General features: G+C 48.6%; 1 long non-coding RNA gene across 1 annotated transcript in view; it reads right to left on the reverse strand.

The window, feature by feature from the left end:
- Positions 1–3,136: 3,136 nt before the first annotated feature.
- LOC115482218 overlaps positions 3,137–27,625 on the reverse strand; it is a 59,913-nt gene continuing 35,424 nt past the window's right edge. The window contains exons 2-4 of the long non-coding RNA XR_003944044.1: positions 18,568–18,678; positions 11,613–11,623; positions 3,137–3,147 (exon numbers count right to left, since the gene is read on the reverse strand). This is a non-coding gene — a long non-coding RNA (uncharacterized LOC115482218). The remainder of the gene's footprint in view (positions 3,148–11,612; positions 11,624–18,567; positions 18,679–27,625) is intronic.

Below are 27,625 nucleotides of genomic sequence, written 5' to 3' on the forward strand. Positions count from 1 at the left end.
GAGAGTACTAGGAATCTTGCTTAATTCTTCATTCACCTGCTCTTCCCATATTAACCAGCTATGGAAGAAAACACTATTCAAAATGAGACAGCTACATCTAGTCAGATGATTCTTCAATCAAAAAGCCTTTGCACTACTAGTCCAAAAGTTAGTCTAATGGTTTACTGTAATGTTGCATTTTTTGGTAGAGTGTTAATATCAGAAAAAAAAAACTGCAAATCATACAGAATACAGCTGCTTGACTAATATACAGATTGAATAGATATACTATTTCAACTCATCTTAACAAACTGCACTGGCTTCCCATAGCAGAAAGAATCGGGTTCAAAGCTGCTTGTTTAGTTTTTCAAATCTTACAGGGTTTCACCTCTGAACTGCTAAGACCACTTCGCTACGTTTGGTCCAGTCTAACAGATTGAAAGAACAACTGATGATGATAGCGTCACCATTTCAAAATACAATTCGAAATCAGAAGATTTTCAGCTCTCTATTCCCTGTACTTAGGAGTTAAAATATGGAACTCACTACCTATTGCCATCAGAACAGAAAACAGCTATTTAGCTTCAGGAAGAGGCTAAAAATCTCTCTCTTTCCAAAGACTGCTTCATAACAATCCACTGACCTACCTCCTAATATCATCCATTACCCTTTCCTATAATGTTTTTGGTCTCATACATTACACCAATGGTCTCTAATTGCTCTCATACCTCACACTAACATTATCGGCTTTTGTCTCATCTAGAATGTAAACTGCACTGAACCCTAGAAAGGAGCTATCAGTGGTATACAAGAATTGATTTGATTTCCTCGGCTTTATCCCTAGGAAAAGTATCCACAAATTCTGAAATACTGTGCACAATGTTCAAGTGCATGCTCATGAACTGATGGAAGGATATTATACGGGAAAGGAGAACAACATTATGAAACACTCTTCTCGAAAGACTTAAATATCCTAGCCTCCCTTGCAGGAGGCAGCAAGAAGCAAGTCTTGGAACTCTTGGCTCTTTGGAGAGAAGATTCAACTATCATGAAATGGTGAGGAAGCTGCAGTTTTTTGAATCCTGGAACCTTCTGGACTCTGTACATAGATCAAACATCTTATTAATGAGACATGGGGTGGGGGGAGGGTCTCCCACTGTCACAGCTCCTTGGGGAGGGGGTGAGGAATTGGAGCAGTTCTTAAGTAGGGGTTCCTATATTCTCAAAAGTCAAATGGAGTGCAGAGAAGGGTCCTGAAATCTGAGACAAGTTTAATGAAACTTTCTAGGGGATGCAGAGTTTCACTAATCTGTAAAAGGTACACAGGAACCAAAAAAGGTTAAGAACCCCTAAACCATGTTCCTGCCCTGGGCTCTTCCTCTGCCTAAATGAAATGGGACGGCTTAAGACATATACCACATAAAATCAATGAAAGAAATCCTCTGGTGGGGAAGGATCTGAAGGTAGACCAGTGGACCTCTCCTCCAAGAAACTCTCAGCTCCTCCTTAGAATCCCATGAGCGTTCTTACTCGGACTCATAGAAGACAAGTGTCAGAGAAGCCTGAGTTTCTGCCCGTTTCACATTACTGAAAGCATGGTCAAGCATCCATCATTACCAAAACACCAAGGATCCCCTCTATGAAGTTTCCTCCCTGATGTACTGGAAATAGACACTGAAGCAACTAACGTCAGCTCCAAGCCTCCTCCATGCTCCGTGTTGAAGTGTATGTTTCAGAAACAGCATGGAGAAATTAGGTCTTACCTCATTAATTTTCTTTCCATTAGTCTTTCCTGCTATTCCAGAACTCGTGGGATAATTGTGTCCATCAACCAGCAGGTAGAGATACAGAAATTAAGCCTGAGCTTAATTCCCCATGATTCAATGGGGAAACATGCTAGAATATGCAAGCCTCTGCTCGATGCCCTGCACTGTGCTCCCTCAGCACCAATGAGAACTAGATGAAATCCTTTTCTTTGTGCTGGAATCTGACAAATGTAAGCTAGAGTGGTCTAACAGGAGGATAAGAAATACTGAAAGTTTCCAGACTGCACCAGCCCTTATACCAGTGATGTCACTGGAAGAGAGTTGAGTTCCCCTACCTCTATCTGCTGGGCTGGTCTAGCTTTAAAACAACTATCCTATATAATAATTTGCACCTCCATCTGGATGCCTGGGTTCGTAACAGTTCCCACTGGTCCGCCCTGGGGATGACGTCACAGGCCAGACCAATGGGAAGTGAGAGGGGAGGGAAGCTAGCACCAGCCACCGGAGGTGCGTACAGAATCGGGCCCCCGAGTTCCTTGATCCCCTACCTCCCTCCTTCCACTCCCGTCCGAGTTCCACGGCCCCCCTCTCCTGCGAGTTCCACCAGCCTCCTACCTCCCTCCCTCCTTCAGCTGTCGTCCAAGTTCCACGCCACCCCCTCTCCTCTGAATTCCACCGCCCCGCGCCTCCCTCCCTCTCTCTCTGTGGCCTCCGAGTGCAAGCAGGACTTGTGCGGCAGCCCCTCCCCTTCGTAAGTGCCGGCTGTTCTTTAAAACATTTTACCTCCTGGTCCGCCGGCAACAGTGAAATGGAGGCACGGCACGGCGCTTCAGACTGCCTTCACTTCTGTTTCAGCTGTGCCTCTGGTACCGCCCTTCCGCAAACAGGAAATGAGGGCGGGACCAGAGGCACAGCTGAAACAGAAGCGAAAGCAAAGGCAGTCTGAAGCGCCGTGCCTGCTCAACTTCACTGTTGCCAGCGGACCACGAGGTAAAAAGTTTTACAGAACAGCCGGCACTTACGAATGGGAGGGGCAGCCACACACGTCCTGCTTCCACAGGGAGGCCACAGACAGAGACGGAGGGAGGCACGGGGTTGTGGAACTCGGACGACAGTGGGTGCATGGAACTCTGAGGGTAGTGGACAAGAGGGGGGGAGGGGGAAGGATGTCCTGGAACTTGAAGGGGAGGAGGGGCCTGTAACTCGAAGGGGAGGGGGGTCCTGGAACTCGGAGGACAGGGAGGGGTGCCGGTTGGGGGGCTGGAACTCGGAGGAGAGAGGGAGGGAGGGAGGGGGCCCTGGAACCTTGCTAGCACCCGTTTCATTTCTGTTGGAAACGGCCCTCTTTTACTAGTATTATATATTTCACACAAACTAACCATAGCCTCTGAAAATGCTTATTCTTGCTTGTGGAAATATATGAGTTGCATGGATCCCAATGACACAGTCCTCCGCTGGTTTTATATTATACTGATCATACTATTTATCACCAATAAAGTTTACTATAAAAATACACATTATCCAGTTCTGATCTTAGAAAAATGCAAAACCTTGGGAAGCTCAAAAAAAAAAAAAAAGCACGTGAGAGAGCACACAGAACAACAAATTACAGGAAATGACTTACAGCATCTCAGGAAAAGTTGTAATATATGGGACAGAAACAAGCAACAGGACAGCCATCTTATATACCACCAAGATATACATCAAAGGTATGATGCAAAGAAGCCCAGCACCCAGAGAAACCTACCTGATAATTTTCTTTTGTTTAGTCACAGCAGATGAATCCAGAGACTTGTGGGTTATGTCCATCTACCAGCAGGTGGAGATAAAGAACACTGAAGTGTGCCACATATAGGATGGTATGCTCCTTGGTCAATCAGTATGTCTCATAACAAATCAGAAAGCAAAATTAGTAGCTCAGCACTTCTCCCTCACAGAATCGAATATCAATGAGGTAACAATCAGCAGCTCTATGCACCTAAAACTGCAACAAGAACTCTGAACAGAGAAAACATGCCAAGGTGGGTCTCTGGATTCATCCACTGTAACTAAAGGAAATAAAATTATCAAGTAAGGCATAATTTTTCCTTCCTTGTCATATGCAGCAGGTAAATCTAGAGACATGTGGGATGTAGCAAAGCAGTCCTCAAACAGGAAGAGAATCAGACACACCCACAGAGAGCACCAAGGCCCCAAAGGATGCTTCCGACCACACTGAATCATCCAAATGACAATGCTTATAAAACATATGCAAACAGGACCATGTTGCTGCTCTGCAGATTTCATGAAAAGAGTACACCCAAGTTGTTGCCCAGGATGTCACAACAGCTCTGGTTGACAAAGCCCTGAGAGAAGCTGATGGCTGCTTGCCCATAAGAATATAAGCAGAAGCAATGGATTCTTTAATGTAGTGGTTATCAAACCTGATCCTGGAGGCAACCCAGCCAGTCAGGTTTTCAGGATTTCCACAATGAATATTCATGAGATTTGCATACAAATCTCTCATGAATATTCATTGTGGATAGTAGAAAGAAGAGCAGACCAACTTGATGAACTTAAACAACATTTATTCAATGCAGATATTTAAAAACTACAAACAACTGTTCTCTAACCGCCCAACATGACCATGTTTCGACCTCTCAAGGGATGCATCAAGGGCTTAACACAAACCAGCAGGAGCTAGTCAGTTTTCCCTATCTGGTTGGCACTATCAAGAATCTCTGTCAACCATTGTTTTCTGGATTCGTTCCTTTGATCAGAAGTCGATCTACGGTCCTCCTCTATTCGGCGTCCACTACTCCAACAAAGGTCAGGCCATAATCCACTGTAGTACTCCAACAAGTCAGTCCACTTCTGCTGGAGACTGTTGCCAGATGAATAGACTGACCTTTTGTTGGAGAACTACAGTGGATAGTGGACTGAACTTTTGTTGGAGTAATGGATGCCAAATAAAGCAGGAGCGTAGACTGACTTCTTAGCAGAGAAGCGAAGCCGTAAGATAACTGTAGACAGACTCTTGACAGTGTTGACCCGACAAGAAAACACTGAATAGATTCCGTTGATTTACGTTAAGACCCTGACACAGCCCTTGAGAGAGCGAAACATAGGCATGTTAGAGAACAGTTGTTTGTAGTTCATAAAACATCTGCGTTGAATACATTTTGTTTTACTTCATCATATTGGCCTGCTCTCTTCTGCTGTTCTGGATCTTGCAGATTATCTGCCTGTGTGTTTTTTGGGATATTCATTGTGGATATCCTGAAAACCTGACTGACTGGCTGAGGTGCCTCCTGGACCAGGTTTCGGAACCACTGCTTTAATCCAACAAGCACTGGTTGGCTTAGATGCTGCAGCCCACCAATTTCGACCCACCCAGAGCACAAAAATTCATTAGTAGTTTGCAGGTACTAAATGAGCACCCAGCGTACGTCAAGCAAATTTAAGAAGTCAAAATCCTTCCCAAATCCTCCTTCATGAAGGATGGAAGAAACAAAGGTTGGTTCAGGTGGAAGAAAGGAAGAGTACCTGAGGAAGCAGAGAAGAAACAGTCCAAATGATGATACCCGCCTCAGCAAAGCTTAAAAAGGGATATCGACAAGACAGTACTTGTAAGTCAAAAATCTGCTGAGCAGATGTTATAGCCACCAGAAAAAACAACTTCAAGGTAAGGTCTTTACGTGTAACCTTCCGAAGTGGTTCAAATGGTGCCCTCTGAAGAGAGCATAGGACCAAATTAAGATACCATTCAGTATCAAGGATGGAGACGTGGAGGCTTGACTCAATCAACCCCCTTCAGAAAAACAATATCAGGATGTGCGGTCAGAAAATAAATTTTGAAGCCGACCACAGTAACAAGCCAGGGCTGCCCCTTCTCAAAGACTTCCTGCAAGAGAGCTAAAATGTGAGGCAGGGTCACCTGAAAGGAAGACACCACCCTCGCTGAATGCCAAGCCTCAAAGAGTCTCCAAACTCTAACCTACATCGAAGAGGTAGACCTCTTCCTTGACTGCAGCAAAGTGGTAATGATAGTATCAGAGTAACCTACCTTCCTCAACTTTGACTTTTCAAAAAGAGGATGGATCCTCCATTTGGATCAGGCCTTGAACCAAAAGATTCTGAAGCAGTGGAAGGCAAAAAGGGGTGTCCACCAAAAGATGAACCAAATTTGCATACCAAGGTCTTCGGGGCCAATCCAGGGCAACGAGACGTACCAGGCCTAAATGAAGGAGGATTCCGTGAAGGACTCTCCTTATAATAGCCCAAGGAAAAAACACAGAAAAGATCTCTCCGGCCATAGCTAAAGAAGAACGTCGATGCCCTCAGAACCCTACTCTTCTTCTGTTAAAGAATCTGGGAACCTTGGCATTGTGTCAGGATGCCATGAGATTTAGAACTGGAGTGCCCCACTCCCTCGTTATCAAGTTGAAAACTTCCATGGAGAGCTCTCATTCTTCCAGATCCAGGGAGCTCCTGCTCAAAAAAACCACCTGGACATTGAGAGATCTCACAAAGTGAGCTGCAGAAATCTGGAGCAAGTGTGTTTCTGCCCAGGACAGCAGGAGGTGAGACTCCGCCAGCTAAGCACTGTCATAAGATTATCCGAAAGAATCCGCACTGGCTTGTCCCTTAGAAAGCACTGGAATACCAGAAGTACCTTGCGGACTGCCTGGAGTTTCAGACAAATGATAGGACAAATTGACTCCATTTCATTCCAGAGGCCCAGGGGCACTGTGACCAAGACAATGGGCTCCCCAGCCTGAAAAGTTAACACCAGTCACTACCACCATCCAAGACAGGGAGGACAAAGCCCCCCCCCCCCCCCCCCCCCGACAGATTGGCTGGATGCAACCACCTCAAAATGCTAGTGGTTTTCACCTGCCAAATACAGGGAAGGTGGAGTTGATAGCCCTGAGATAGGGGAGGCCAACAGGTCACCAAGAACTGCTGAAGAGTGCACATGTGAGAGCACTGAGCCAAGGAGCCATAGCAATCATTGCCGCCATGGAGCCCAGAACTTGAACATAATCTCATGTTTTCGAAGTCTCCAACAACAGATGGATCCAATTTTGAATTCTCATTCTGTCCAAGATCTGTCAGGAACACTTCCCCCCTACGACTGGTCAAATCCCAAATACTCCAGAGATAGTGTGGGAATCGAATGGCTCTTGGAGAAATTGATTACCCAACACAGCAACTAAAGAAGGGTCACTCTGGAGGTCACCTGATTACTCTCATGAATGGAAGAGGCCCTGATCAGTCAGTCATCCAGATAGGGATGGAGTGTGATACCTACCTTCCGTCCTCAGAAATGCTGCTACCACCACGATGGCTTTGGAGAAGGTTCAGAGAGCTGTATAAAGTCCGAGCAGAATCGCTCAGAACTGAAAATGCTTCCCTAGAATCACTGATGTGGAGGCCAAATGTAAATACGAAAAGTACAGCTCGAGATCCAGGGAGGCCAGAAATTCTCCCTACCTCAAAGCCGCCATTACCAATCGGAGGGTTTCCATGCAAAAATGGTTGACATGCTTGAGATTGAGCACCTGGTGATAAAAGCCTGCTTTCTTTGGAACAACAAAGTAAATGGAATAGAAGCCCTGACCCTGCCTGTGGAAAGGAAAATGAATAACCGCTCCTATCTCCTGCAGAGACCGAAGAGTGGAGCAGACTACCACTGATTTGCGCAAGGCTTTGCACGGCGATTCCAAGAAATAAATCTGTGACAGGAGAGAAAGAAGAACTCTACATTTGTAACCTTCTCTTGTAATGTCGAAGACCCACTGGTCTGAAGTAATCTTGGTCCACTCCTTATAAAATCGGGCAAGACGCCCCCCTATGATCTCTGACGAAGAATAAACTGGAACCCCATCATTGTGAAGGATGAGAGGCAGGGGAGGATCTCGCAGACTGAGCCAGCATTGACTTTTCCGAACAAAAGGGTTGTTCGGACTGGTATCTCGGCCTCTGGAAGGAACCAAAGGAACCGGGCTTGTACCACTTGGAGTCCTTAAGACGAGAGCGTGCCTGACCGAAAGGAGCTTCAAGGTTTGTCCTCAGGCAAACAGCGAGACTTAGAATTCCCCCAAATCCTCGACACAGCCCCGATGCACAAAGCTTACTGTGCTGTCAATGTTTGCTTTAAACTAATTGTAGCCAGTCTAAAGCAAACAATCTCCACTGAATAATGCACAAAGGGTTTTTCTATGGCTCTAACGTGTGCCGTTAGCAGTCACCAAGAACCCTATACAAACGTATAACAACAAGCTCATTAATATTCTTATGAGCATTCCGTGTGATGCACAGCTTCAGAGCGACCGTAAAATCCGATCTAGATTTTACGGTTGCTCTATAGCTGTCGGAGAAGAAGGAAACAGGCAGCTGCAAAGGCTGCCTGTTTGTGATCTCTACCCTCTCCTCTCCCGGGACCCCTGAACCAAAAATCCCTGGTGGTCCACTGGACTGCCTCCTAACCCTCCCAATCCCTCCCCACCCCCCACCCCCAAAATCTCTTAAAAATTCCATGGTGGTTCAATGGACCCCGGACACCCCTCATGCAAAAGAACTCTTGTGGTCCAGTGGACCGCCTCGATACTCCCCCCCCCCCCTTACTATAACCATCACTCCCAGGTGGTCTAGTGACCTCCCATGTATCTTAGACCCGCAGGAGGCAGAAGGGCAGAATTGTGGCGCCCAGCACCAGCCCAGTGCACCACAGGATGCACCGGACAGAGGCATTTTGAGAAGGGTGCATCCAGAGGCATTGCTCCTGCCCTCCTGCAGATCTTATGTGGGTGTGTGGGGAGGGGGGTTGGGAGGCAGTTCACCAAGAAATTTTAAGAGATCCTGGGGGGGGGGGGGGGGGGGGTCCACTGACCATAAGGGATTTTGTGCAAGCTGTCAAATGCATTTGACAGATTTCAGTGGCAAACAGCTATTGATACACGAAAGGGGATCCGTGCATCTCATTTACATGCGATCCCCTTTCTACATTGGTAACTGTTTGCAACCTGGTAATTTTTCCAGCGGCACCAATATTTACTGGGTGCTGCTGTGCATCTCACCCACAGTTTCCAAATCCTCCCACCAAAAAAGCTTCCCCTAAAAGAAAAGCTTCATAAGGTGCTGCCTGAAAGCAGCATTTTCCCCACAACAAGCATCTAGAAGCAACGGCCAAGGCTATTTGTTTGGCCGAAGCTCTGATAAGATCATACAAATAGTTAGCCAGATAGACTAACCCCATCTCCTTATCCATAGCAGGAAACTCAAAAGGAGCCTGTGGCTCAGAAACAGAGCAGGCATCTGCCACTTACTGGCCCAGCTAAGGCACGCTCTAGCTGCATAAGAACTGCAAACGGCTGCCTAGAGAGAGCTATAACTTCAAAGGGCAGCTTAACAGAGAATTCCAACTTCCTATCTTAGACATCTTTAGAGCTATGCCATCTTCCACCAAAAGGGTAGTCCTTTCAGTCAATGCGGCCACCAGGGTATCCGCCTTAGAGCATCCAACTTCTCCAGCTCCTCCTGAGAAACATTGTTCTGAATCAAGAGTGGCCCATTGCACAGATATAAACTCCTTCATAGCCCCATGGACCAGAAAGGATTTTGGAGGCTTCTTTGTGCTGGCCATTTTAGAATTAGATGAAGACAGTGTTGAGAGTCCAGAGATAAAATATTCAGCACTTGCAGGGCACTAGTGCTGAAAGAGTGCAGTTCATCTTTATGAAATACACAGAGAGCTCAGGGATCACCTGCCTCATCCTGCAAAATGTCCCCTTCCTCCAGTTCCTCAGGTAAAATAGAAGGCACAGAAGCTGCAGAAACACCCCCTTCACAGGGGGCAGGAGAAAAAGGGAAGACCAATTCTGGAAAGCCTTCTGGAAAGGATCTGAAATCTGTTGCCGCCAGCTACAGCACACCCTAGCAGCTTACAAGCTGCAGATTGCCACTTCCAGTGAGAGAGAACTTATGAAATATCAGCAGAAGGCTGTGTTGAAATCACCCATTGAGACTAAGCTGTCTTGAAGGGAACCACAGAGATGGGGTCCAAAGCAGAGAAGGAACCCCTGAAGGAATACAGTGCTCCACGGAATCAGGCCCATGGGGGAATATCCAAGAAAGAGATCCTTGTGCCCATAACAAACCTAGTCCCATATCCCTGGACCAAAGCAGTGGAATGGAAACAGTTCTATATTTATTTTATTATTTAATCAAATGAAGGAACATTCAGAACGCTGAACCCGATAAAACTAACCAAAACAAAACTGCAGACAGTAAATCCAGTGGGGGGGGGGGCCCTCTGGATTGATCTGTTGGGACTAATGGAAAGAAAATCATGTAAGAATTCATTTTTCCTTCCATAAAGTCCCACAGATTAATCCAGAGACTTGCGGGATGTACCCAAGCATTCCTCAAGTAGGGCGGGACATCCCCAACCTAGCAGAAATCACTGACGAGCCAAACACTGTATCTTGCTGAGCTGCCACATCCACCCGATAATGATGAGTGAATCTATAGACCGAAGCCCATGTAGCGACTCTGCAAATATCTTCCAGAGAAACCAAATGGGACTCTGCATAGGAGGAAGGCTGAGCTCGCGTAGAATGAGCACAAACGTGCGCAGGGGCTTGCTTGCCCAATGCCACGTACGCCGAAGTGATGGCATCCCACACCCAATGGGCTATGGTGGCCTTGGAAGCCATATGACCCTTCTTACTGCCTCCAAAAAGGATGAAGAGATGGTCAGAAAGACCAAATTCATTTGGCACCTCCAAATACCTAAGAAGAGCCCGTCATGTCGAGGCAGCGCCCGGAATTGCTTGGGGTAATCTCCCTGGCAAAAAGCCGGCAAATGCAGGGACTGCCCCAAGTGGAAACGAGAAACCACCTTGGGCAAAAACGAAGGAACTGTCATAATCGATACCCCCGCCTCCATAAAATGCAGGAACGGGTCTCTGCAAGAAAGAGCCTGCAACTCTGAAATTCTCCGAACCGAAGTAATGGCAACTAGGAAAATCGCCTTCAAGGTGAGATCCTTAACCATAATCCCCGATAAGGGCTCGAAAGGACGACGCTGAAGCGCTTTGAGAACTAGATTAAAGGTTCCAGGATGGCAGAACTGGCACGAGGACGCAACCGATTTACGTCCCTCAAGAAACAAACCACATTCAGGTGGGAGGCAATGGATGCCCCCTGAAGCCAGCCTCTAAAGCACGCCAGAGCTGCCACCTGCACCTTAATAGAACTCAACGAGACAGATTTCTGTACACCCTCCTGAAGAAACGCGAGGATAACCGATACTGAAGCCAAAGCCGCTGACAATCCAGAACTCGCACACCACGAATCGAAGGTACACCACACCCTAGCATAAGCTATCGAGGTGAATCTTTTCCTACCCTGCAGCATCGTAGCGATAACCGCGTCCGGATACCCTTTCCTTTTCAACCGCCCTTTCAAGGGCCAGGCCGTAAGAACAAAGGGGGAGGGATCCTCCATCATGATTGGTCCCTGCAGCAGGAGACTGTCCTGTGCCAGTAGCCAGAGAGGACAATCGAACAGGAGCCTGACCATATCTGCGTACCAGGGACGTCTGGGCCAATCCGAGGCCACCAGAATCACTCAACCGGGATGACTGGCAATGCGAGTCAGTAACCTGCCCACCATTGGCCACGGGGGAAAGGCATAGAACAGGCCCCTGGGCCAAGGTTGAAGAAGAGCCCAGATGTCTTCCCCTGCTGAAGAAACGAGGAACCTTCGCATTGAATGCGGTGGCCATTAAGTCCATCACCAGCATCCCCCAACGGGGGCCAGAAGGGAGAGTATCCACTCCCCTGGCTCCAACTGGTGGCGACTGAGAAAGTCCGCTTGCACATTCTGTGACCCTGCTATATGAGCCGCCATCAAGAGAGAGATGAGTCTCTGCCCAACGGCAGATCAGAGCCACCTCACGCACTACTGGTGCACTCTTGGTGCCCCCCTGACGGTTCACATAGGCGATCGCCATCGCATTGTCCGAGAGACCTCGATCTAGGCAACTGCAGAGACAGAAACTCCCGAAGGGCCAGACAAACCGCGATTGATGGACCATGACGCCTCCGTCAAGGTCCAAATGGCCTGGGCCGTCTGTTGAGGCAATGAGCCCCCCAGGCAGACAGCAACGCATCTGTGGTCACGATCTTCCATTCCGGGGTTGCCAGAGGAATGCCTGACAGCAGATTCTTTTGAATGAACCACCAGTGCATGATTGTGTGCAGACGGGCCGAATATGGCACCCGAACCTCGTAATAGCAGAGACCAATGGCTCAGAAGGTGCCACTGCAGGGGGGGCATGTGAGCTCTGGCCCAAGGTGGAGGCCACGGAACCTAGAACTTGTACATAGTCCCAAGCCTGCAAATTCGGAGTTTAGAACAGAGCTCGCAACTGACCTTGTAACTGTTGTGCTCAAGCTGAAGAGAAACTATCCTTGTTTGGGTATTGAAGCACACTCCCAAGTATTCCAGTGTCTGGGAAGGCGTTAGGCTGCACTTTGGGAAGCTGATCACCCAACCAAGCGATTGAAGCAAGCCGACCACTCTGCCGGTTGCCCGCCGACTCTCCTCAAAAGACAACGTCCGCACAAGCCACTCATCTAGATAAGGACGGACCTGAATCCCTTCCTTCCTGAGATAGGCCGCCACTACGACGAGGACCTTGGAAAAGGTCTGAGGTGCTGTGGCTAGGCCGAAGGGCATCGCTTTGAATTGAAAATGACGACAGAGCACTGCAAAGCAAAGAAAACGCCTGTGGGGAGGCCAAATTGGAATGTGTAAATAGGCCTCTGAGATCGAGAGACGTCAAAAACTCCCCTGGCTGTACCGCTGCGATCACTGAGCAGAGTGTTTCCATGCGGAAATGCCAAACCCATAAGGACCTGTTGACGCACTTGAGATCTAGGACAGGTCGCCAAGAACCGCCCTTTTTTGGCACCACAAAATAAATGGAGTATCGACCGCACCCTCTTTCTGCAGGGGGTACAGGCTGGGCGGCACCCAGTCGTTGTAAGTTGAGGAGGGTGTGATGAACCGCCCGCACCTTGGCGGGAGATTTGCAAGGAGATTCCAGAACACCTTGGGGGGAGATTTGCCAGGAGATTCCAGAACAAAGAGTCTACTATAGGACAAGCCAATTCTAACTTGTAGCCGTCTCTGATTTTTTTTTGTTTTTGTTACATTTGTACCCCACGCTTTCCCACTCATGGCAGGCAATGGAGGGTTAACTGACTTGCCCAGAGTCACAAGGAGCTGCCTGTGCCGGGAATCGAACTCAGTTCCTCGGTTCCCCAGGACCAAAGTCCACCACCCTAACCACTAGGCCACCCATCCGTCGGATGTTACCCTGGTCCACTCCGCCAGGAATAGGGACAGCCTGCCCCCAATAACCAGCTGGAGATGGACCAGGGCCCCATCATTGGGCGGATCTGGCTGCGGGCTGGTTTCTGTTACTGGAGAGGAAGGCCCGCCTGTCACCTTGAAAGGGCTGAGGCCTCTGAGAAAACCTTGCTCTCTGAAAGGAGGTCCCACAACCTGGGAGGTAACGCCAGGTATCCCTAAACCTAGGTCTAGGTCACGCCGGTCACACAGACTTGGACCTGTACTCCGGGAGGCACTGGCCCTTGGAGTCACCAAGGTCCTTCACAATCTGTTCTAGGTCTGTTCCAAACAAAAGCTTTCCCCTAAAAGGAAGCTTTCCTAGCCAGCCCAATGCCGCAACCAAAGCTAACGACGTGCAGTGACCGCTAGGGAAACCTCCTTCGCCAAAGCCCTCAAAAGTTCATAAAGGAGATCTGCAAGGAAGGCTAAACCAGACTCTAAGGCCGGCAAAATAGCCACGAGTTCCTCCGGAGAGGAGGCTTTTCTGTACCCACAATAAGCATGCCTGCGCCGCATAACAGCCACAAACTGAGGCTTTCAGGGAAAGGGCAGCCACTTCAAAGGACAGCTTTAAGTCTCTTACGATCCTGAGGGTCCTTCAGCGCCCTGCCACCCTCCACAGGGAGAGTGTTTTTTTAGTGACCGCTGTGATTAAGGAATGCATCAATAAAACAAAATCCAGGGAAAAAGGAACCGAAAGGGACTTCCCTGCTCCCTCTAAATCGCTTCCATCCATCAGAGCCTGTGCCACAGAAGCGCGCTGTGCCTCCTGTCAACTGCCACGTGTGGAGCAGGTCACACCTGAAAGGAGAAAATGGTGCTCGCCAACGCACGATGCACTAACTGCTCCGAGGAAACCGCCGAAACTATCCCCTGCGCTTCCGATTCACCGGACGCCTGAGGGGAACCCCTGTCGTGCTGAGCACCCGCTACAGGATGACAGCAGGACTCACACTCCCCTGACGCTGCTCTCTGGCCCCCACACCACAAGCAGCGCTTAGCCGCCTCAGAAGGCACTGACATGCTTCACAAACGCCTGCCCCAAAATTGACTCAGCAGTTCGTCTAGCTTCTCCGTATAATTAAATAAAACAAAGGCTCTTAAAGGGACGCTTCCCTTTTTTTTTTTTTTTCAGGAGAGAAAGGAAACACCCGGATCAGGCCAACAGCCCCGGGCGATGGAGGAAAGGTAGGGGGAGACTGGGAGGGACCTGGCACCACCAGGTGTGCACCACAAGCTGCAAACAGCCACTCAACCCCTGTCTGTGCTAAACTAGGCCCAAAGGACACCAGTAGCCAGATCAAACCAGAGCTACACAAAGGATGTCCCTCCACCTGTTAGATAGAGAATACCGAGGTTTACATATAGCAAACTTTGGAGGTTCTCTCTATCTCCACCTACTGGAATACCGAGGTTTACATATAGCAAACCTTGGAGGTTCTCTCTATCTCCACCTACTGGAATACCGAGGTTTACATATAGCAAACCTTGGAGGTTCTCTCTATCTCCACCTACTGGAATACCGAGGTTTACATATAGCAAACCTTGGAGGTTCTCTCTATCTCCACCTACTGGAATACCGAGGTTTACATATAGCAAACCTTGGAGGTTCTCTCTATCTCCACCTACTGGAATACCGAGGTTTACATATAGCAAACCTTGGAGGTTCTCTCTATCTCCACCTACTGGTAGAGGGACACAACCCACAAGTCTCTGGATTGATCTTTGGGACGCTATGGAACTGCTAAATCGCAAGCAAAATTGGGCCCCAGGGGAGCGCTGGCACTTCAGCATTGCCATGTGGCATGGTAATAAGGATGGCGCCAAGAGGCGAGCATGCATACAAGAAAACAGTTGCCCTGTGCCCGCCAAAACGAGCTGGGAAGGAGCACACTGCTCCACGAGTTGGGCTGTACAGTGGATCTCCGACAAGGGTAACAATAGCAGCCCAGTCACTCCCACACCGGCGCAGATGACTACTCACCCCCTCGGGAATCGCTGTCACATGCCAAGTTGGTCCTCACACCCCTCAGCTAGTACTGCAAACCGGCATGACCTCACCATGCTGGGCAAATCAGACTGAGGAGTTGTTTCTTTACAGTGCTCAAACGGCATTTTTTTTTTTAAAGGCAGGAGAGGACACCGGAGCAAAAGAAACCTCAGACTCTTTTTAAAGTCAGGAGAGTGAGAACCACAATCCCCAGTCAGACAGAGAGGAGGGGGTGATGGTGGAAGGAGGGAGGGAGGGACCTGGCAGCACCAGGTGTGAACCCAAGTCCCAGGACTGGGACACCTCAGACCCCAGAACCTCAACTAAATTCAGGGGACCAGGCCAGGAGCCAATCAATCCATAGATATAGTCATCCACCTGCTAGATAGAGAGAATACTGGGTAAGGTGGCTGCACATGACCTATCTCCACCTGCTGGTAAAGGGACATAACCCACAAATCTCTGGATTGATCTGTGGGACACTATGAAAACAGGAGACCTTTTCATAAGATATGCTCGATGCATAAGTAAACCAAACTGGGGAGAAGAAAGGCTCCTGTGAAGAAGCTGCAACCATAGGAGGAAAAAAAAAAAAGAGACAGAGAGAGAGAGACAGAGAGAGAGAACTAGACCCTAAAGGAGGAACAGGACCCTGCCCATGTCCTAAACAGCATCCCCCAGATTAACAGCAAGATGGCCATGGTTGCTAGCACAGACGCAGAAGGGGTGGGAGAGAGATGTTCAAAGACCCTGCTGCATGAGAATCTAACGGCCCCACTGCTTCCCGCGACAAAGCCAATGCATCTTGAGCCCAAAAACAACTCGCACACTGCCCAGATGCTGCTCTCCTCTTTCTACAGTGGGAGCAGTGCTTACCAGCCTCCACCACCATGGGAATATGGAAAATAATGCAGCTGCAAAGTCAAATTTAACAGGTAATTAAAATTTAAAGCAGTACACACATAAAAGAACTCATCCCTCTTGCTGGTTTCTCTGCCCAGGCTGTGCAGTTAACGCTGACAGGAGTGCAGAAGCAGCCCCCCCTCCTAAAAGAGCTGCAGCAGCAGTTTTAGTTCTCCTATTTCTCCCCTCAGCAATGCTGAGCACTTTCCTCCTGGTTTTAAGTCCTCTGAGGAAGGAGAAGTGAAGGACTGGCAGAAGAAGGGGGGTGGGGACTGGCAGGAGAAAGGGAGGGGGGTCCTGGCACCACCAAGGGTAACCCTAAATCAGGCACCAAGCAGCCTAAACATCCCCAAGCTCAACTGAACCAGGGGAACCCAGAACAGGAACAATAGCTGAAAATGAGACCAGGAGCTTGCAAGAGCCCATCCTCTGCCTGCTGGAGAAAGAACATACTGATTGACTAAGGAGCATACTGTCCTATGCACAGTGCTTTTTTTTGTGCCGGTACGCACCAGTACAGCGTACCGGCACCATTTTTTCCGACCTTCCGTTCTGCCCCCTGGAAATACTACTACTACTACTACTTGACATTTCTAAAGCGCTACTAGGGTTACGCAGCACTGTACAATTTAACATAGAAGGACAGTCCCTGCTCAAAGGAGCTTACAATCTAAAGGACAAATGTACAGTCAGTCAAATAGGGGCAGTCTAGATTTCCTGAAAGGTATAAAGGTTAGGTACCGAAAGCAACATTGAAGAGGTGGGCTTTGAGCAAGGATTTGAAGATGGGTAGGGAGGGGGCTTGGCGTATGGGCTCAGGGAGTTTATTCCAAGCATACGGTGAGGTGAGGCAGAATGAGCGGAGCCTGGAGGTGGTGGAGAAGGGTACTGAGAGGAGGGATTTGTCCTGTGAGCAGAGGTTACTGGCGGGAACGTAAGGGGAAATGAGAGTAGAGAGGTAATGAGGGGCTGCAGACTGAGTGCATTTGTAGGTAAGAAGGAGAAGCTTGAACTGTATGCGGTATCTGATTGGAAGCCAGTGAAATGACCTGAAAAGATTGGTGATATGAGTATATCGGTTCAGGCGGAATATAAGACGTGCAGCAGAGTTCTGAACAGATTGAAGGGGGGATAGATGGCTATGTGGGAGGCCAGTAAGGAGGAGGTTGCAGTAGTCAAGGCGAGAGGTAATGAGAGCGTGGACGAGAGTACGGGTGGTGTGCTGAGAGAGGAAAGGGCGAATTTTGCTGATGTTAAAGAGAAAGAGAAATCTACTTACCCTAAGTCGCAGCGGCGAACCGGCAGCAGTGAAAGCTGCAAACAGGCAGGTTCACCTCCGTCCTTCGCTTCCCTGCCCTCTCAGCGTCCCGCCTTCCTCAGATGTCATTTCCTTTCCACGAAGGCGGGACGCTGAGGGCAGGGAAGCGCAGGACGGAGGCGAGCCTGCCTACTTGCTGCTTTCACTGCCGCCACCTGCCGGTTCTCCGCTGCAACTTCGGGTAAACAGAGAGTGGACTGGAAGAGAGCCTAAGTCCACTGTAAGCCTTGTACCTGGCGAGCAAAGACGACTGGCAGAGCGCTGACCCAGGTGAGGAGCAGGGCTGCTCCTCGGCAGCCACATTCCCTTCTTCTTAAACTTCAAGTTTTCGTAACTTTTAGGGGAAAGCGTGAGTAGTTAAGTGCTTTTAGACAAGGTAAAGCGCAGGTTTTGTGCTTTGCCTGCGTTGTGTAGCTTCAGCAAGGTGGCGCGAGGCAGGAATATAAACTGTATTTTTAAGGTTCTTGAGAACTGATCGTGTACTAAAAGTGCAGTGTGTTAACTCACTAATTAGTTTGCCTTTCTAGATGGCTCTTTGGAGTTCCTTGATCCTGTGAATGACTGCTTGATTTACTGCTACCATTGACCTGAGGTTGTAATGGGTTGCAATTGTGGATGACAATTAATGTGAACAGGCAAATTAGCACAAAATGAAAACATGAAATGATTGTGTGTGTGCGTATTTATTTCAGAACCTAGGTGGAACACACCATTCTTTTTTTTCACCTGTTGCTGTAGTGTTTGCTGTTTTTAGCTTGATATCGAATGTGCCTTGGTCATTCATTCCACTGTCTCTCTCAACTCGAGTTTACCTGATTTTCAAATAACACTGTGTATATACCTGCCATTCTGCTAGTGGGTGGGGACTGGGGGGGGGGGGAGGAGGATGAGGGAATAGCTATCAATGCGCCATGGTTGGTAAAAGGCCTAACATGGGTGTGGCTATCATAAGGGCAGAGCCATAGGTAGGGCCCCCACCCATAATGAGTACCGGTACCTTTTTTCATACAAAAAAAGCAATGCCTATGCAGCACACTTCAGTTGCTGGTAGATGGACATAACCCACAAGTCTCTGGATTCATCTGCTGATAAACTTGAACTGAAGTCTCCAAGGCTGAACTGTCACACAAGCAACATTTACCGTACATTGCAAAGAACAAAAACAAACAATCTGTTACATTCTGATGGTATTAAAAACATCTTACCAGAATTTCAGTTTCAGTACCGCAAAATGCTAGTCACTGCAGAACTTCAAAGCTTTGAAAACGCACCCTGTTCTCACTGAGCACCAACAAAAGACACGCTCGAAGATTCACCTGTAAAGTGCCACAAGTAAAATCAGACTCCAGAGCTCTAAGATTGTCAGCTCCACCTGTCCTTAAGAGGACACCATGTGAGGGTGCACACACACATACACACTTAGGGGATGTAAACAGAATGAGAACACACTCAAATTGTTTCTTAATTTAACCATTCATCTCTGTCCATTCTCTCATTCTATACATTGTCCACTGCAATCTTCCTGCATGCCCCAAGCATTTGTTCTAACCTATGAAACCATGAAGATGAACTACCAGCATTGCATATGTGACTTCAGTTGCTCGTTAATTCCTAGTTGCAAGTAAATATGACACTAGTTTAGGCCAAAGCCTCTCTTACAAATCAGGCCCAGATTAGCAGCATGCTGAGCACCAGGCAAACATACATTTGTGTGGACAGGAGTAGAAGCTTAAATGGTAATTTTCTAAACACTTTTTTGTTCACATATAAAAGTATACATATGTAAAATGCCACTTAAAAAATTTCCCCTCCTAACCCTCACCCCATGTAAAGGTACATACAATGGTAAGAAAGCATGTACTTTTACACAAATTGTGTCTAGGTGTGTTAAGAGGTGGAGCTTGGGTACAGCTGCAGTTTATAGACACACTTTACAATACGATGTATGCAGCTTTTCTAGGCCAAATTTATAAAAAACACACAAAAAAACCGCCCAAGTGTCTTTATAAAATAGCCTAGATTTCATGAGGAGTGGGCCAGGAATTACTTCAGTGTAGAGATAGCTTAATAGTTGTTGCAACCAGCTGAGAGTGAGCACAGAGCTCTAGAGGTGCCGCTTCACGACCCGCTGCAGCTTGCTATCTGTAGTGCACAATGGTGCAACAGCCATATTCTGCTACGCCATCTGGCTCTTGTTCTCGGCTGCACTTATTAGCTCCAGTGTGCTGCAGTTCTAGTGCACAGTCACACCAGCCAATTCTTGACCCTCTCTGTAAGAAGTTAGCACTGGCTTAGGCATCAGACTACTGATGTGGTTTCCAAGTCACATTTGTAAACCTGCCTTTTGGAAGTAATCCACTACAACGAGCCACCTGGCTGCTGGTATAATGAGCTCAGTTTCAACTCCAGGTCTAACTGTGCCTGCTGCATCTCCCAATGATGGAGTCTCATTTCACTCCTTGGGCAGGACTCCTCTACAGTTTTCTGGAGGAGTGACCAAGATTGCCTCAGCTCAATGTGTCTTAGTTTCTCTATCGCACGGTTACAACCTGGACTTCACTACAGATTTTTCTTGGAGTCTACATGCAAGCTCAAACGCTAAAATCAGACAGTTCTTGTACCTTGCCAACGTGTCTGCCTTTAGGCACAATCAAGTCTGTCCCCAGTTGCAATTGGGGGAAGGCAAAATTAGGTTCTTACCTTGGTAATTTTCTTTCCTTTAGTCATAGCAGATGAATCCATTACGAGTGTGTTGTGTCCATCAACCAGCAGGGGGAGATAGAGAGCACTGAAAAACCATAGTGCCTCATGGCCAGCTAGCTTCATCTGCATCTTCAGTATTTGAAGCTTCCAAAGCAGTGTGACACCGCCACATATAACAACATGAACTTTCCTCACAGCGGATGAACGCCCCAGAACAGGAGCAACAATTCAAAGGAGGGACGAACTCAACCTCCTGTAACAGAACAGAAATCCTGAAGACGGTTTTCCAACTTCTCCCAATGAGGGAACATATCTACAGGAAAAACTGAACATAAAACCAAGATCAATCACATAAAGAATCACTGAGGGAGGGCTCATGGATTCATCTGCTATGACTAAAGGAAAGAAAATTACCAAGGTAAGAACCTAATTTTCCCTTCCTTGTCATCAAGCAGATGAATCCATTACGAGTGGGATGTAACAAAGCAATCCCAAGATAGGGTGGGAACAAGCCATACCACGCACCAGTACTTGTTCTCCAAAATGCGCGTCTCTCCTGGCAGCCACATCCAGCCTGTAATGTCGGGCAAAAGAGAGTTTAGAAGCTCAAGTAGCTGCACTACATATCTCTTGAAGAGAGAGTGCTCCAGTTTCAGTCCAAGACGAGGAAATCGCTCTTATGGAATGTGCCTTAAAGGCTTCAGGCGGAGGCCGGCCAGACAGCAGATATGCTGAAAAAATAGCTTCCTTGAGCCAAAGGGCTATAGTGGCTTTAGACGCTGGAGACCCTCTGCGCGGACCTGATAACAGAACAAAAAGATGATCAGAGGCCCAAAAGGCATTTGACATGCGCAGATACTGCAACACAGCCCTTCGCACATCTAGGAGGTGCAATTGCCCAAAGGATTCTGGACACTCCTCTTCAGAAAATGAGGGCAGGAAAATAGGTTGGTTTAGGTGAAATGCTGAAACCACCTTAGGCATGAAGGACGGCACAGTACGTACCATAACTCCGGACTCTGAGAATTGCAGAAATAGGTCTCGACAGGACAGCGCCTGGAGCTCAGACATCCGTCTCGCCGATGCAATGGACACCAAAAAGACCATCTTTAGGGTCACATCCTTCTCCGAAGCTCGCCTAAGCGGCTCAAAGGGCGAACACTGAAGGGCCTTTAAAACTAACCCCAGGTTCCAGGCCGGGCATGGAGCTCTCACGGGAGGACAGAGCCGAAGCACCCCTCTGAGAAACCGTGCCACATCCGGACAAGCAGCCAGAGAGAGGCCAGCGACCTTCCCTCGAAAACATGCTAAGGCTGCCACTTGAACACGCAGGGAATTATAGGCAAGGCCTTTTTGTAAACCATCCTGCAAAAAGTCAAGTATCGGCAAGACAGAAGTCCGAATGGGTGTGATTGCTTTAGAAGCACACCAAGCCTCAAATTGGCGCCAAATCCTGGCATAAGCCACGGAAGTGGAACGCTTGCGGGCCTGTAGGAGAGTGGAAATGACTTTACTGGAATAACCCTTGTCTCTCAATTGCGCCCTCTCAATAGCCATGCCGTAAGACCAAAGCGGCAGGCGTCCTGCATGGTTACAGGTCCCTGTGACAACAGATTCGGTTCCAGAGGTAACGGCAGGGAAGCCTCCACCAGCATCCGCCGGAGGTCCGCATACCACGGCCTCCTGGGCCAATCCGGAGCGATGAGAACCACCTCTCCTTGGTGTAGCCAAATCTGCAGGAGTACTCGCCCTATCAAGGGCCACGGAGGTAACACATACAGGAGGCCCTGAGGCCAGGGTTGAGCCAAGGCATTCAACCCCGCCGAGCGAGGATCTGTCTGTCTGCTGTAAAAGCACGGAACTTTGGCATTTGCGCTTGAGGCCATAAGATCCGCTACGGGCGTCCCCCATTTGGCACAGATCTGCAGGAATACTTTGTCTGCAAGTTCCCACTCCGCTGGGTCGATTTGATTCCTGCTTAGATAATCGGCTTGCACGTTGCTCTGACCTGAAATGTGAGCTGCTGACAGGAACTGCAGATGTAGCTGGGCCCAGTGGCATATCTGAGCGGCCTCTGCGACCAGTGCTTGACACCGAGTGCCGCCTTGTCGATTTATGTAGGCCACTGCTGTCGTGTTGTCCGACTGACAGCCAATCTTTCCAGGGTCAATTGAAAGGCCAGAAGCGCCTGGAATATCGCTTTCAACTCCAAGCGATTGATGGACCACTCCGACTCCTCGGGTGTCCAGAGACCCTGGGCATGCCTTCCCCGGCAATGTGCACCCCAGCCCTTCAGGCTGGCATCTGATACCACCAGGCACCAATTGGGGAGCGCTAGCGACATTCCTCGCCGCAGCATGCTGTCTGAGAGCCATCACTCCATACTGAGCCGGGCCGCAGGGAGCCACGCGAGTCTGCACTGATAATCCTGAGATATTGGAGACCATCGTTGAAGCACGGAACACTGCAGAGGTCTCAGGTGCACTCTCGCCCATGGCACCACTTCCAAAGTGGCGGTCATCGACCCCCAACAGCTGGACTATGTCCCAAGCTCGCGGGCGAGACATCCTCAGGAGCAGACGGACCTGGTTCTGAAGCTTGCACCGTCTTTGCTTGGGTAGGAACATATACCCCGAGGCTGTGTCGAACCGGACCCCCAAATATTCTAGAGATTGAGAGGGGGGTCAGGTGACTTTTGGCCAAATTGACGACCCAGCCCAGAGATTGAAGTACTGAGACCACTCTGGTTGTTATCTGATGACTCTCCACTGCCGAGTCCGCTCTGATGAGCCAGTCGTCTAGGTACGGGAGATCCCGGATACCCTCTCGCCTGAGAAAAGCAGCTACTACCACCATTACCTTTGAAAAGGTTCGGGGAGCTGTGACGAGGCCAAATGGCAAGGCCCGAAACTGGAAATGTTTTCCCATAACCGCAAACCGCAGAAACCTCTGGTGCGGAGGCCAAACAGGAATGTGCAAGTAAGCTTCTTTCAGGTCCAAAGACGTGAGAAATTCTCCTGGCTGTACCGCCGCAATGACGGAGCGCAGGGTTTCCATGTGAAAATGCTGCACTCTCAGGGACATGTTGACTTCTTTTAAGTCTAGGATGGGCCGAAAAGACCCTCCTTTTCACGGCACCACAAAGTAAATGGAGTAACGGCCAGAGCCGTGTTCAGCGGGAGGCACCGGGGACACCGCCCCTATGTGAAGCAAGCCTTGCAAGGTCTCCTCTACCGCCGCCCTTTTGGCGGCAAAACCGAATCGGGACTCCACAAACACGTCTTTCACCGGGGCATTGAATTCTATTCTGTAGCCATCTCTGATCAGGTCCAAAACCCAATGATCTGAGGAAATCTTGGCCCACTCCTCGTGAAAGATGGAAAGTCATCCTCCTATAACAGGGAGCGAGGAGAGGGCCGGCGCACCATCATTGAGAGGGTCGCCCTTGAACTTCAGGTCTTGAGCCAGCTGCTGCGGAATGTTTGTCTGAGCGAAAGGAGTTCCTCTGCTGAAAATGGGCACGTCCCTTCCGAAGGGACACCACCTTGTAAGTGGTGGAGGGGCTTCCGTGTTTCAATGACTCAGAGGGCTATGCTGTAGGGTTACCCATATCAGACAGGCCTCTGAGGAGAAACCAGACAAAGAGTGTCCCAACCTGGAGGATCCAAGATGGCGTAGAGGGAGGACGTACGCTAGTTGAGTTCCCGTTTTACACCAGAATGCCTGAAGAAGAGGGCGTGCTCCCCAGAGAATGGGGAAGAGAAAAGGCAAAGCCATAGTGCTGTCCTCCTCGAACACGGCTGGGGTTCCCACCACTTCTCAGTCTATTTTGGAGAGATTTGAGGTCATAACGTCGGGGATATCGGTTCTTGCTTTGGGGGAACAGCAAGGCTTTATTGCCGAATCTCAGTGGAGGGAATGACTTTGAGTCCTCCTGTTGGCACGACCCCTCCAAGACCCAGAAATAGTAATGCTTCGCTATGGAGGTCAATAATGGAAACGCCCAAAGTGGGTTAGGATTTTCATGTGACCCGAGGAGGTCCTGGCGCAGCATCGACTCGGATAATAAACCAACTGGGGGATTGGAGAGTGAGCTCTTCCCCCCAAAGATATCTGGATCGGTTTCTGTGGAGAAATTGGACTTGGTGAAGCCAATAATGTCATAATGGACGTACTATAGGAACTGCAGCAGAATGTGAATAACTCTCTTCAGATGTTTAAAATTTTTCACTATGTGAGTTAAAGAATTTATATTAATACATATCTAACAAAGTGGAAGTCCAAGATATAAAAATAGAGACTTTGATTACGTAAATGGCTTCTCTATGAAAATCAGATAATTTGGTAATGAAGAATAGTTATCTTGTAAAAATTGGAATTTCTGGAGAACCAATTAAGGGAAAATAACTTGAATGATAAATTTACCTATAATATCCTATATATCAGCTACTGAATTCTTGAAGAAATATTTCTCTGATACTTTGCTAATACCTTCTGATAGCCACCTTTTGGTGACTAAAATTATATTTCCTTTAAAATCTTCTTTATCAGAGAAAAGAGATGTAAGTTTAACTGACATTTTGGAAAATTCAGAAGTTATAGATTTATTATTAGTGACTTTCGTCTTTGATTTAGATAGGAACAATGTTTTGAAATTGTATTTCCGATACATGGTTGATAGTTTTTTGGGTTCAAAGATGCATATATTTCCAGGCACATCAAGGGAATCGCAGACTGGGAGGTGTGAGGTCTTGGCTTTTAAGCCAGGAATCATTGCCCTAGGTGGGACCTTCCTTGCGCGATTCCCTTGTAAGTGTTTTATTTCCTTATTACTTATTTGTTTGAACCTAAGAAATTATAAGAGTTTGTGGAAACAAATGAAGAATCCTCTGCAGCAACTTCCATCAGTTACCACTGCACCAGCTGCAATAACCAATTAACCTTCCTTCCTCAGAAAATGTGAAGTGTAAGATTAACCATTTTGAGTTTTTCTTATTTTCTTTAAGATTGTTTTCCTGATCTTGGATCTTCCAATTGTGGACAATTATGTAAATATATATTGAGAGAAAATGTTTTCCTTTTTATATTAATTTATGTATTTCCTTACATTTATGTGATAAATGTGAATGTAATTAAGTAAAATGATAAATAAATAAAATAAATGAAAATGGGCACTGAAGTCAACCCAGCAGAACGCCCCGGGCAGTACCTTCAAGCTTCACGGAAGCGAGTTCTGTAAGAGGAGGGAACCGCCTGACCCTTGGAGGAAGGCCACGGCCTATCCTCGGGTAAGCGCTGGGGTTTAGCATCCCCCAGGCCTTTAACAATGTTCTCCAGCTCCTCATCAAATAGAAGGCCTTGAAAGGGCAACTTCACCAACCTTTGCTTAGAGGCCATGTCAGCTGCCCAATGCCGTAGCCACAACAGGCGGCGAGCCGCCACCGCCACAGCCATCTGCTTAGCCGAAGCTCTGACCAGATCATAAAGGGTGTCAGCCAAGAAAGACAAGGCCGACTCCATCCGTGGTGCCACCTCCGCAAGGGGCTCCGCTCCATCTCCAGGCTGTTCCACTGCCTGTTGTAACCAAGTGAGGCAGGCTTGGGCAGCATAACAGCTGCATGCAGACACCTGTAAGGATAGGCCTGAAATCTCAAAGGACCGCTTTATAGCTGAGTCAAGGCGTCGGTCCTGCATGTCCTTCAGGGCAACTCCTCCTTCAACTGGGAGGGTAGTTCTCTGTCACAGCCGTGACTAGGGCATCCACTTTAGGCACAGCTAGGCGCGCCAAACGCCACTTAAGAGGGTATAATTGCCCCATAGCCCTGGCAACTTTGAAAGGCCCCTTGGGGTCAGCCCATTGAGCCGAAATAAGCTCTTGGATGGAGTCATGCAAAGGAAAGGCTCGAGCAGGCTTCTTAGTACTTGTCATCCTTGGATTAGCAGAGGAGACTTCAGCACTCGCAGGATCTTCAATAGAAAGGGCCTGCAATGCATTAGAAATAAGCACTGGCAGCTCATCGCGGTGGAAAATCCTCACCGCGGAGGATCATCTGGATCCGGTGGCAATCCTGCACCTTCCTCTGGCTCTCCAGACCACGAGGGCCTGCCAGACCCCTCAGAATCCTCACATCCCGATCACGGGGGGGGGGGGGGGGGGGTGCGCCACTCTCTGAAGGGGAATCCACCCTTCTGCGCTTCTCCTGCGGCCATCTGTCAAGGCTGGGCTCCACTGGAGGGGACACAGGCAGCAGGGCCGATTGAGACCCCTGCGGGAGAGCTCTTTTTAACATAAATGCTTTATGCAGCAGCAAAACAAACTCAGGGGAGAATGGCTCACCCTGGCCTCCCGGTTCCAGTCCGGGGATAATAGCTCTCATATTAGCCTCCATACGAGGCTCCCCTCCAGGCTCAAACCCCTCCACCTCTGCGGGGGTCGTGCCATGCTGTTCCAAAATGGCGCCCGCTGCCAGCTCCACGGAGTGGGAAAAAACCTCGCTCGCCATGTTCGGGCCGGCTCTGACGTCAGAAGAGCACAATTTACAGAGCCCTGCTGCTGATCTGCGCTTGACACAACGGGAACAGCACTTAACCTCCGCAGCCATCGCCGAAAACGGCGGGAAATTCAAAATGGCGAATTCGCGCTAAAACCATCCCGAACACAGGCCCTCCCCGAAGGAGCTACAAAATGCTCTTACCTCCCCGGACCGAGTCCACAGAGCTCCGATCCGCTGCACAATCAGAAGAAATCCTCTTTTCTGGGATTGCAGCACTACAGCGCGACGCAACTTTTTTTTTTTTTTAATGCTGTGAGGAAAGTTAGAGGCAACAGCGCAAGAGGCAAAAAAAATTTTTTTTCACTCCGGAGGATCAGTAGCATGGGGAAGGCAGTGAAAGGGCGAACCTATGTGCCTGCATCCACAGCGTGGTCAAAGACAGGGACAGGGCTAGCCTATGTGTCTACATCCACGTCGGGGGCCGGGTAAGGCAGGGAAAGGGCGTATCTATGTCCCTTTAAAGTGGGCATCACCAGCCACAGCACCCCTGCTACAACTGGCAACAGCACAGGAGCCACCCCAGGCAGATTTTCTGAAGGAGCTGAATAAGCTGCGTTCACTCTGCTGGGGAGATAGAGAATACTGAAGAGGCAGATGGAGCTAGCTGGCCATGAGGCACTATGGTTTTTCAGTGCTCTCTATCTCCCCCTGCTGGTTGATGGACACAACCCACTCGTAATGGATTCATCTGCTTGATGACAAGGAATGAGAGGTTCTCTTTGCTTTGTAGTTCCAACCAGGGAGCTTTCTTCCAGCTGTTTGGATGTCATAAGAGTCTAGGGTGTTTACGGTTCAACTTTTCACAATGGGAACCTTGCAGTGTGTAATGATTAAGTCTGGTGGGGAGAGTGCTGTGGTTTTTTTTTACTGTAAGATTGATAGCGTTACTGTGCTACCTTAAGAGATGTCTCTTACTGATATTCTCCATTTGCAGACCCTAGAAACAGTGGCACGAAACACTGGCCATCGTCAGCTGGTGGTGAGGGGGAGAAGAAACGATTACAAT

Source organism: Microcaecilia unicolor, chromosome 12 (assembly GCF_901765095.1).
Source record: "Microcaecilia unicolor chromosome 12, aMicUni1.1, whole genome shotgun sequence".
In the NCBI taxonomy this organism is placed as follows: domain Eukaryota; kingdom Metazoa; phylum Chordata; class Amphibia; order Gymnophiona; family Siphonopidae; genus Microcaecilia; species Microcaecilia unicolor.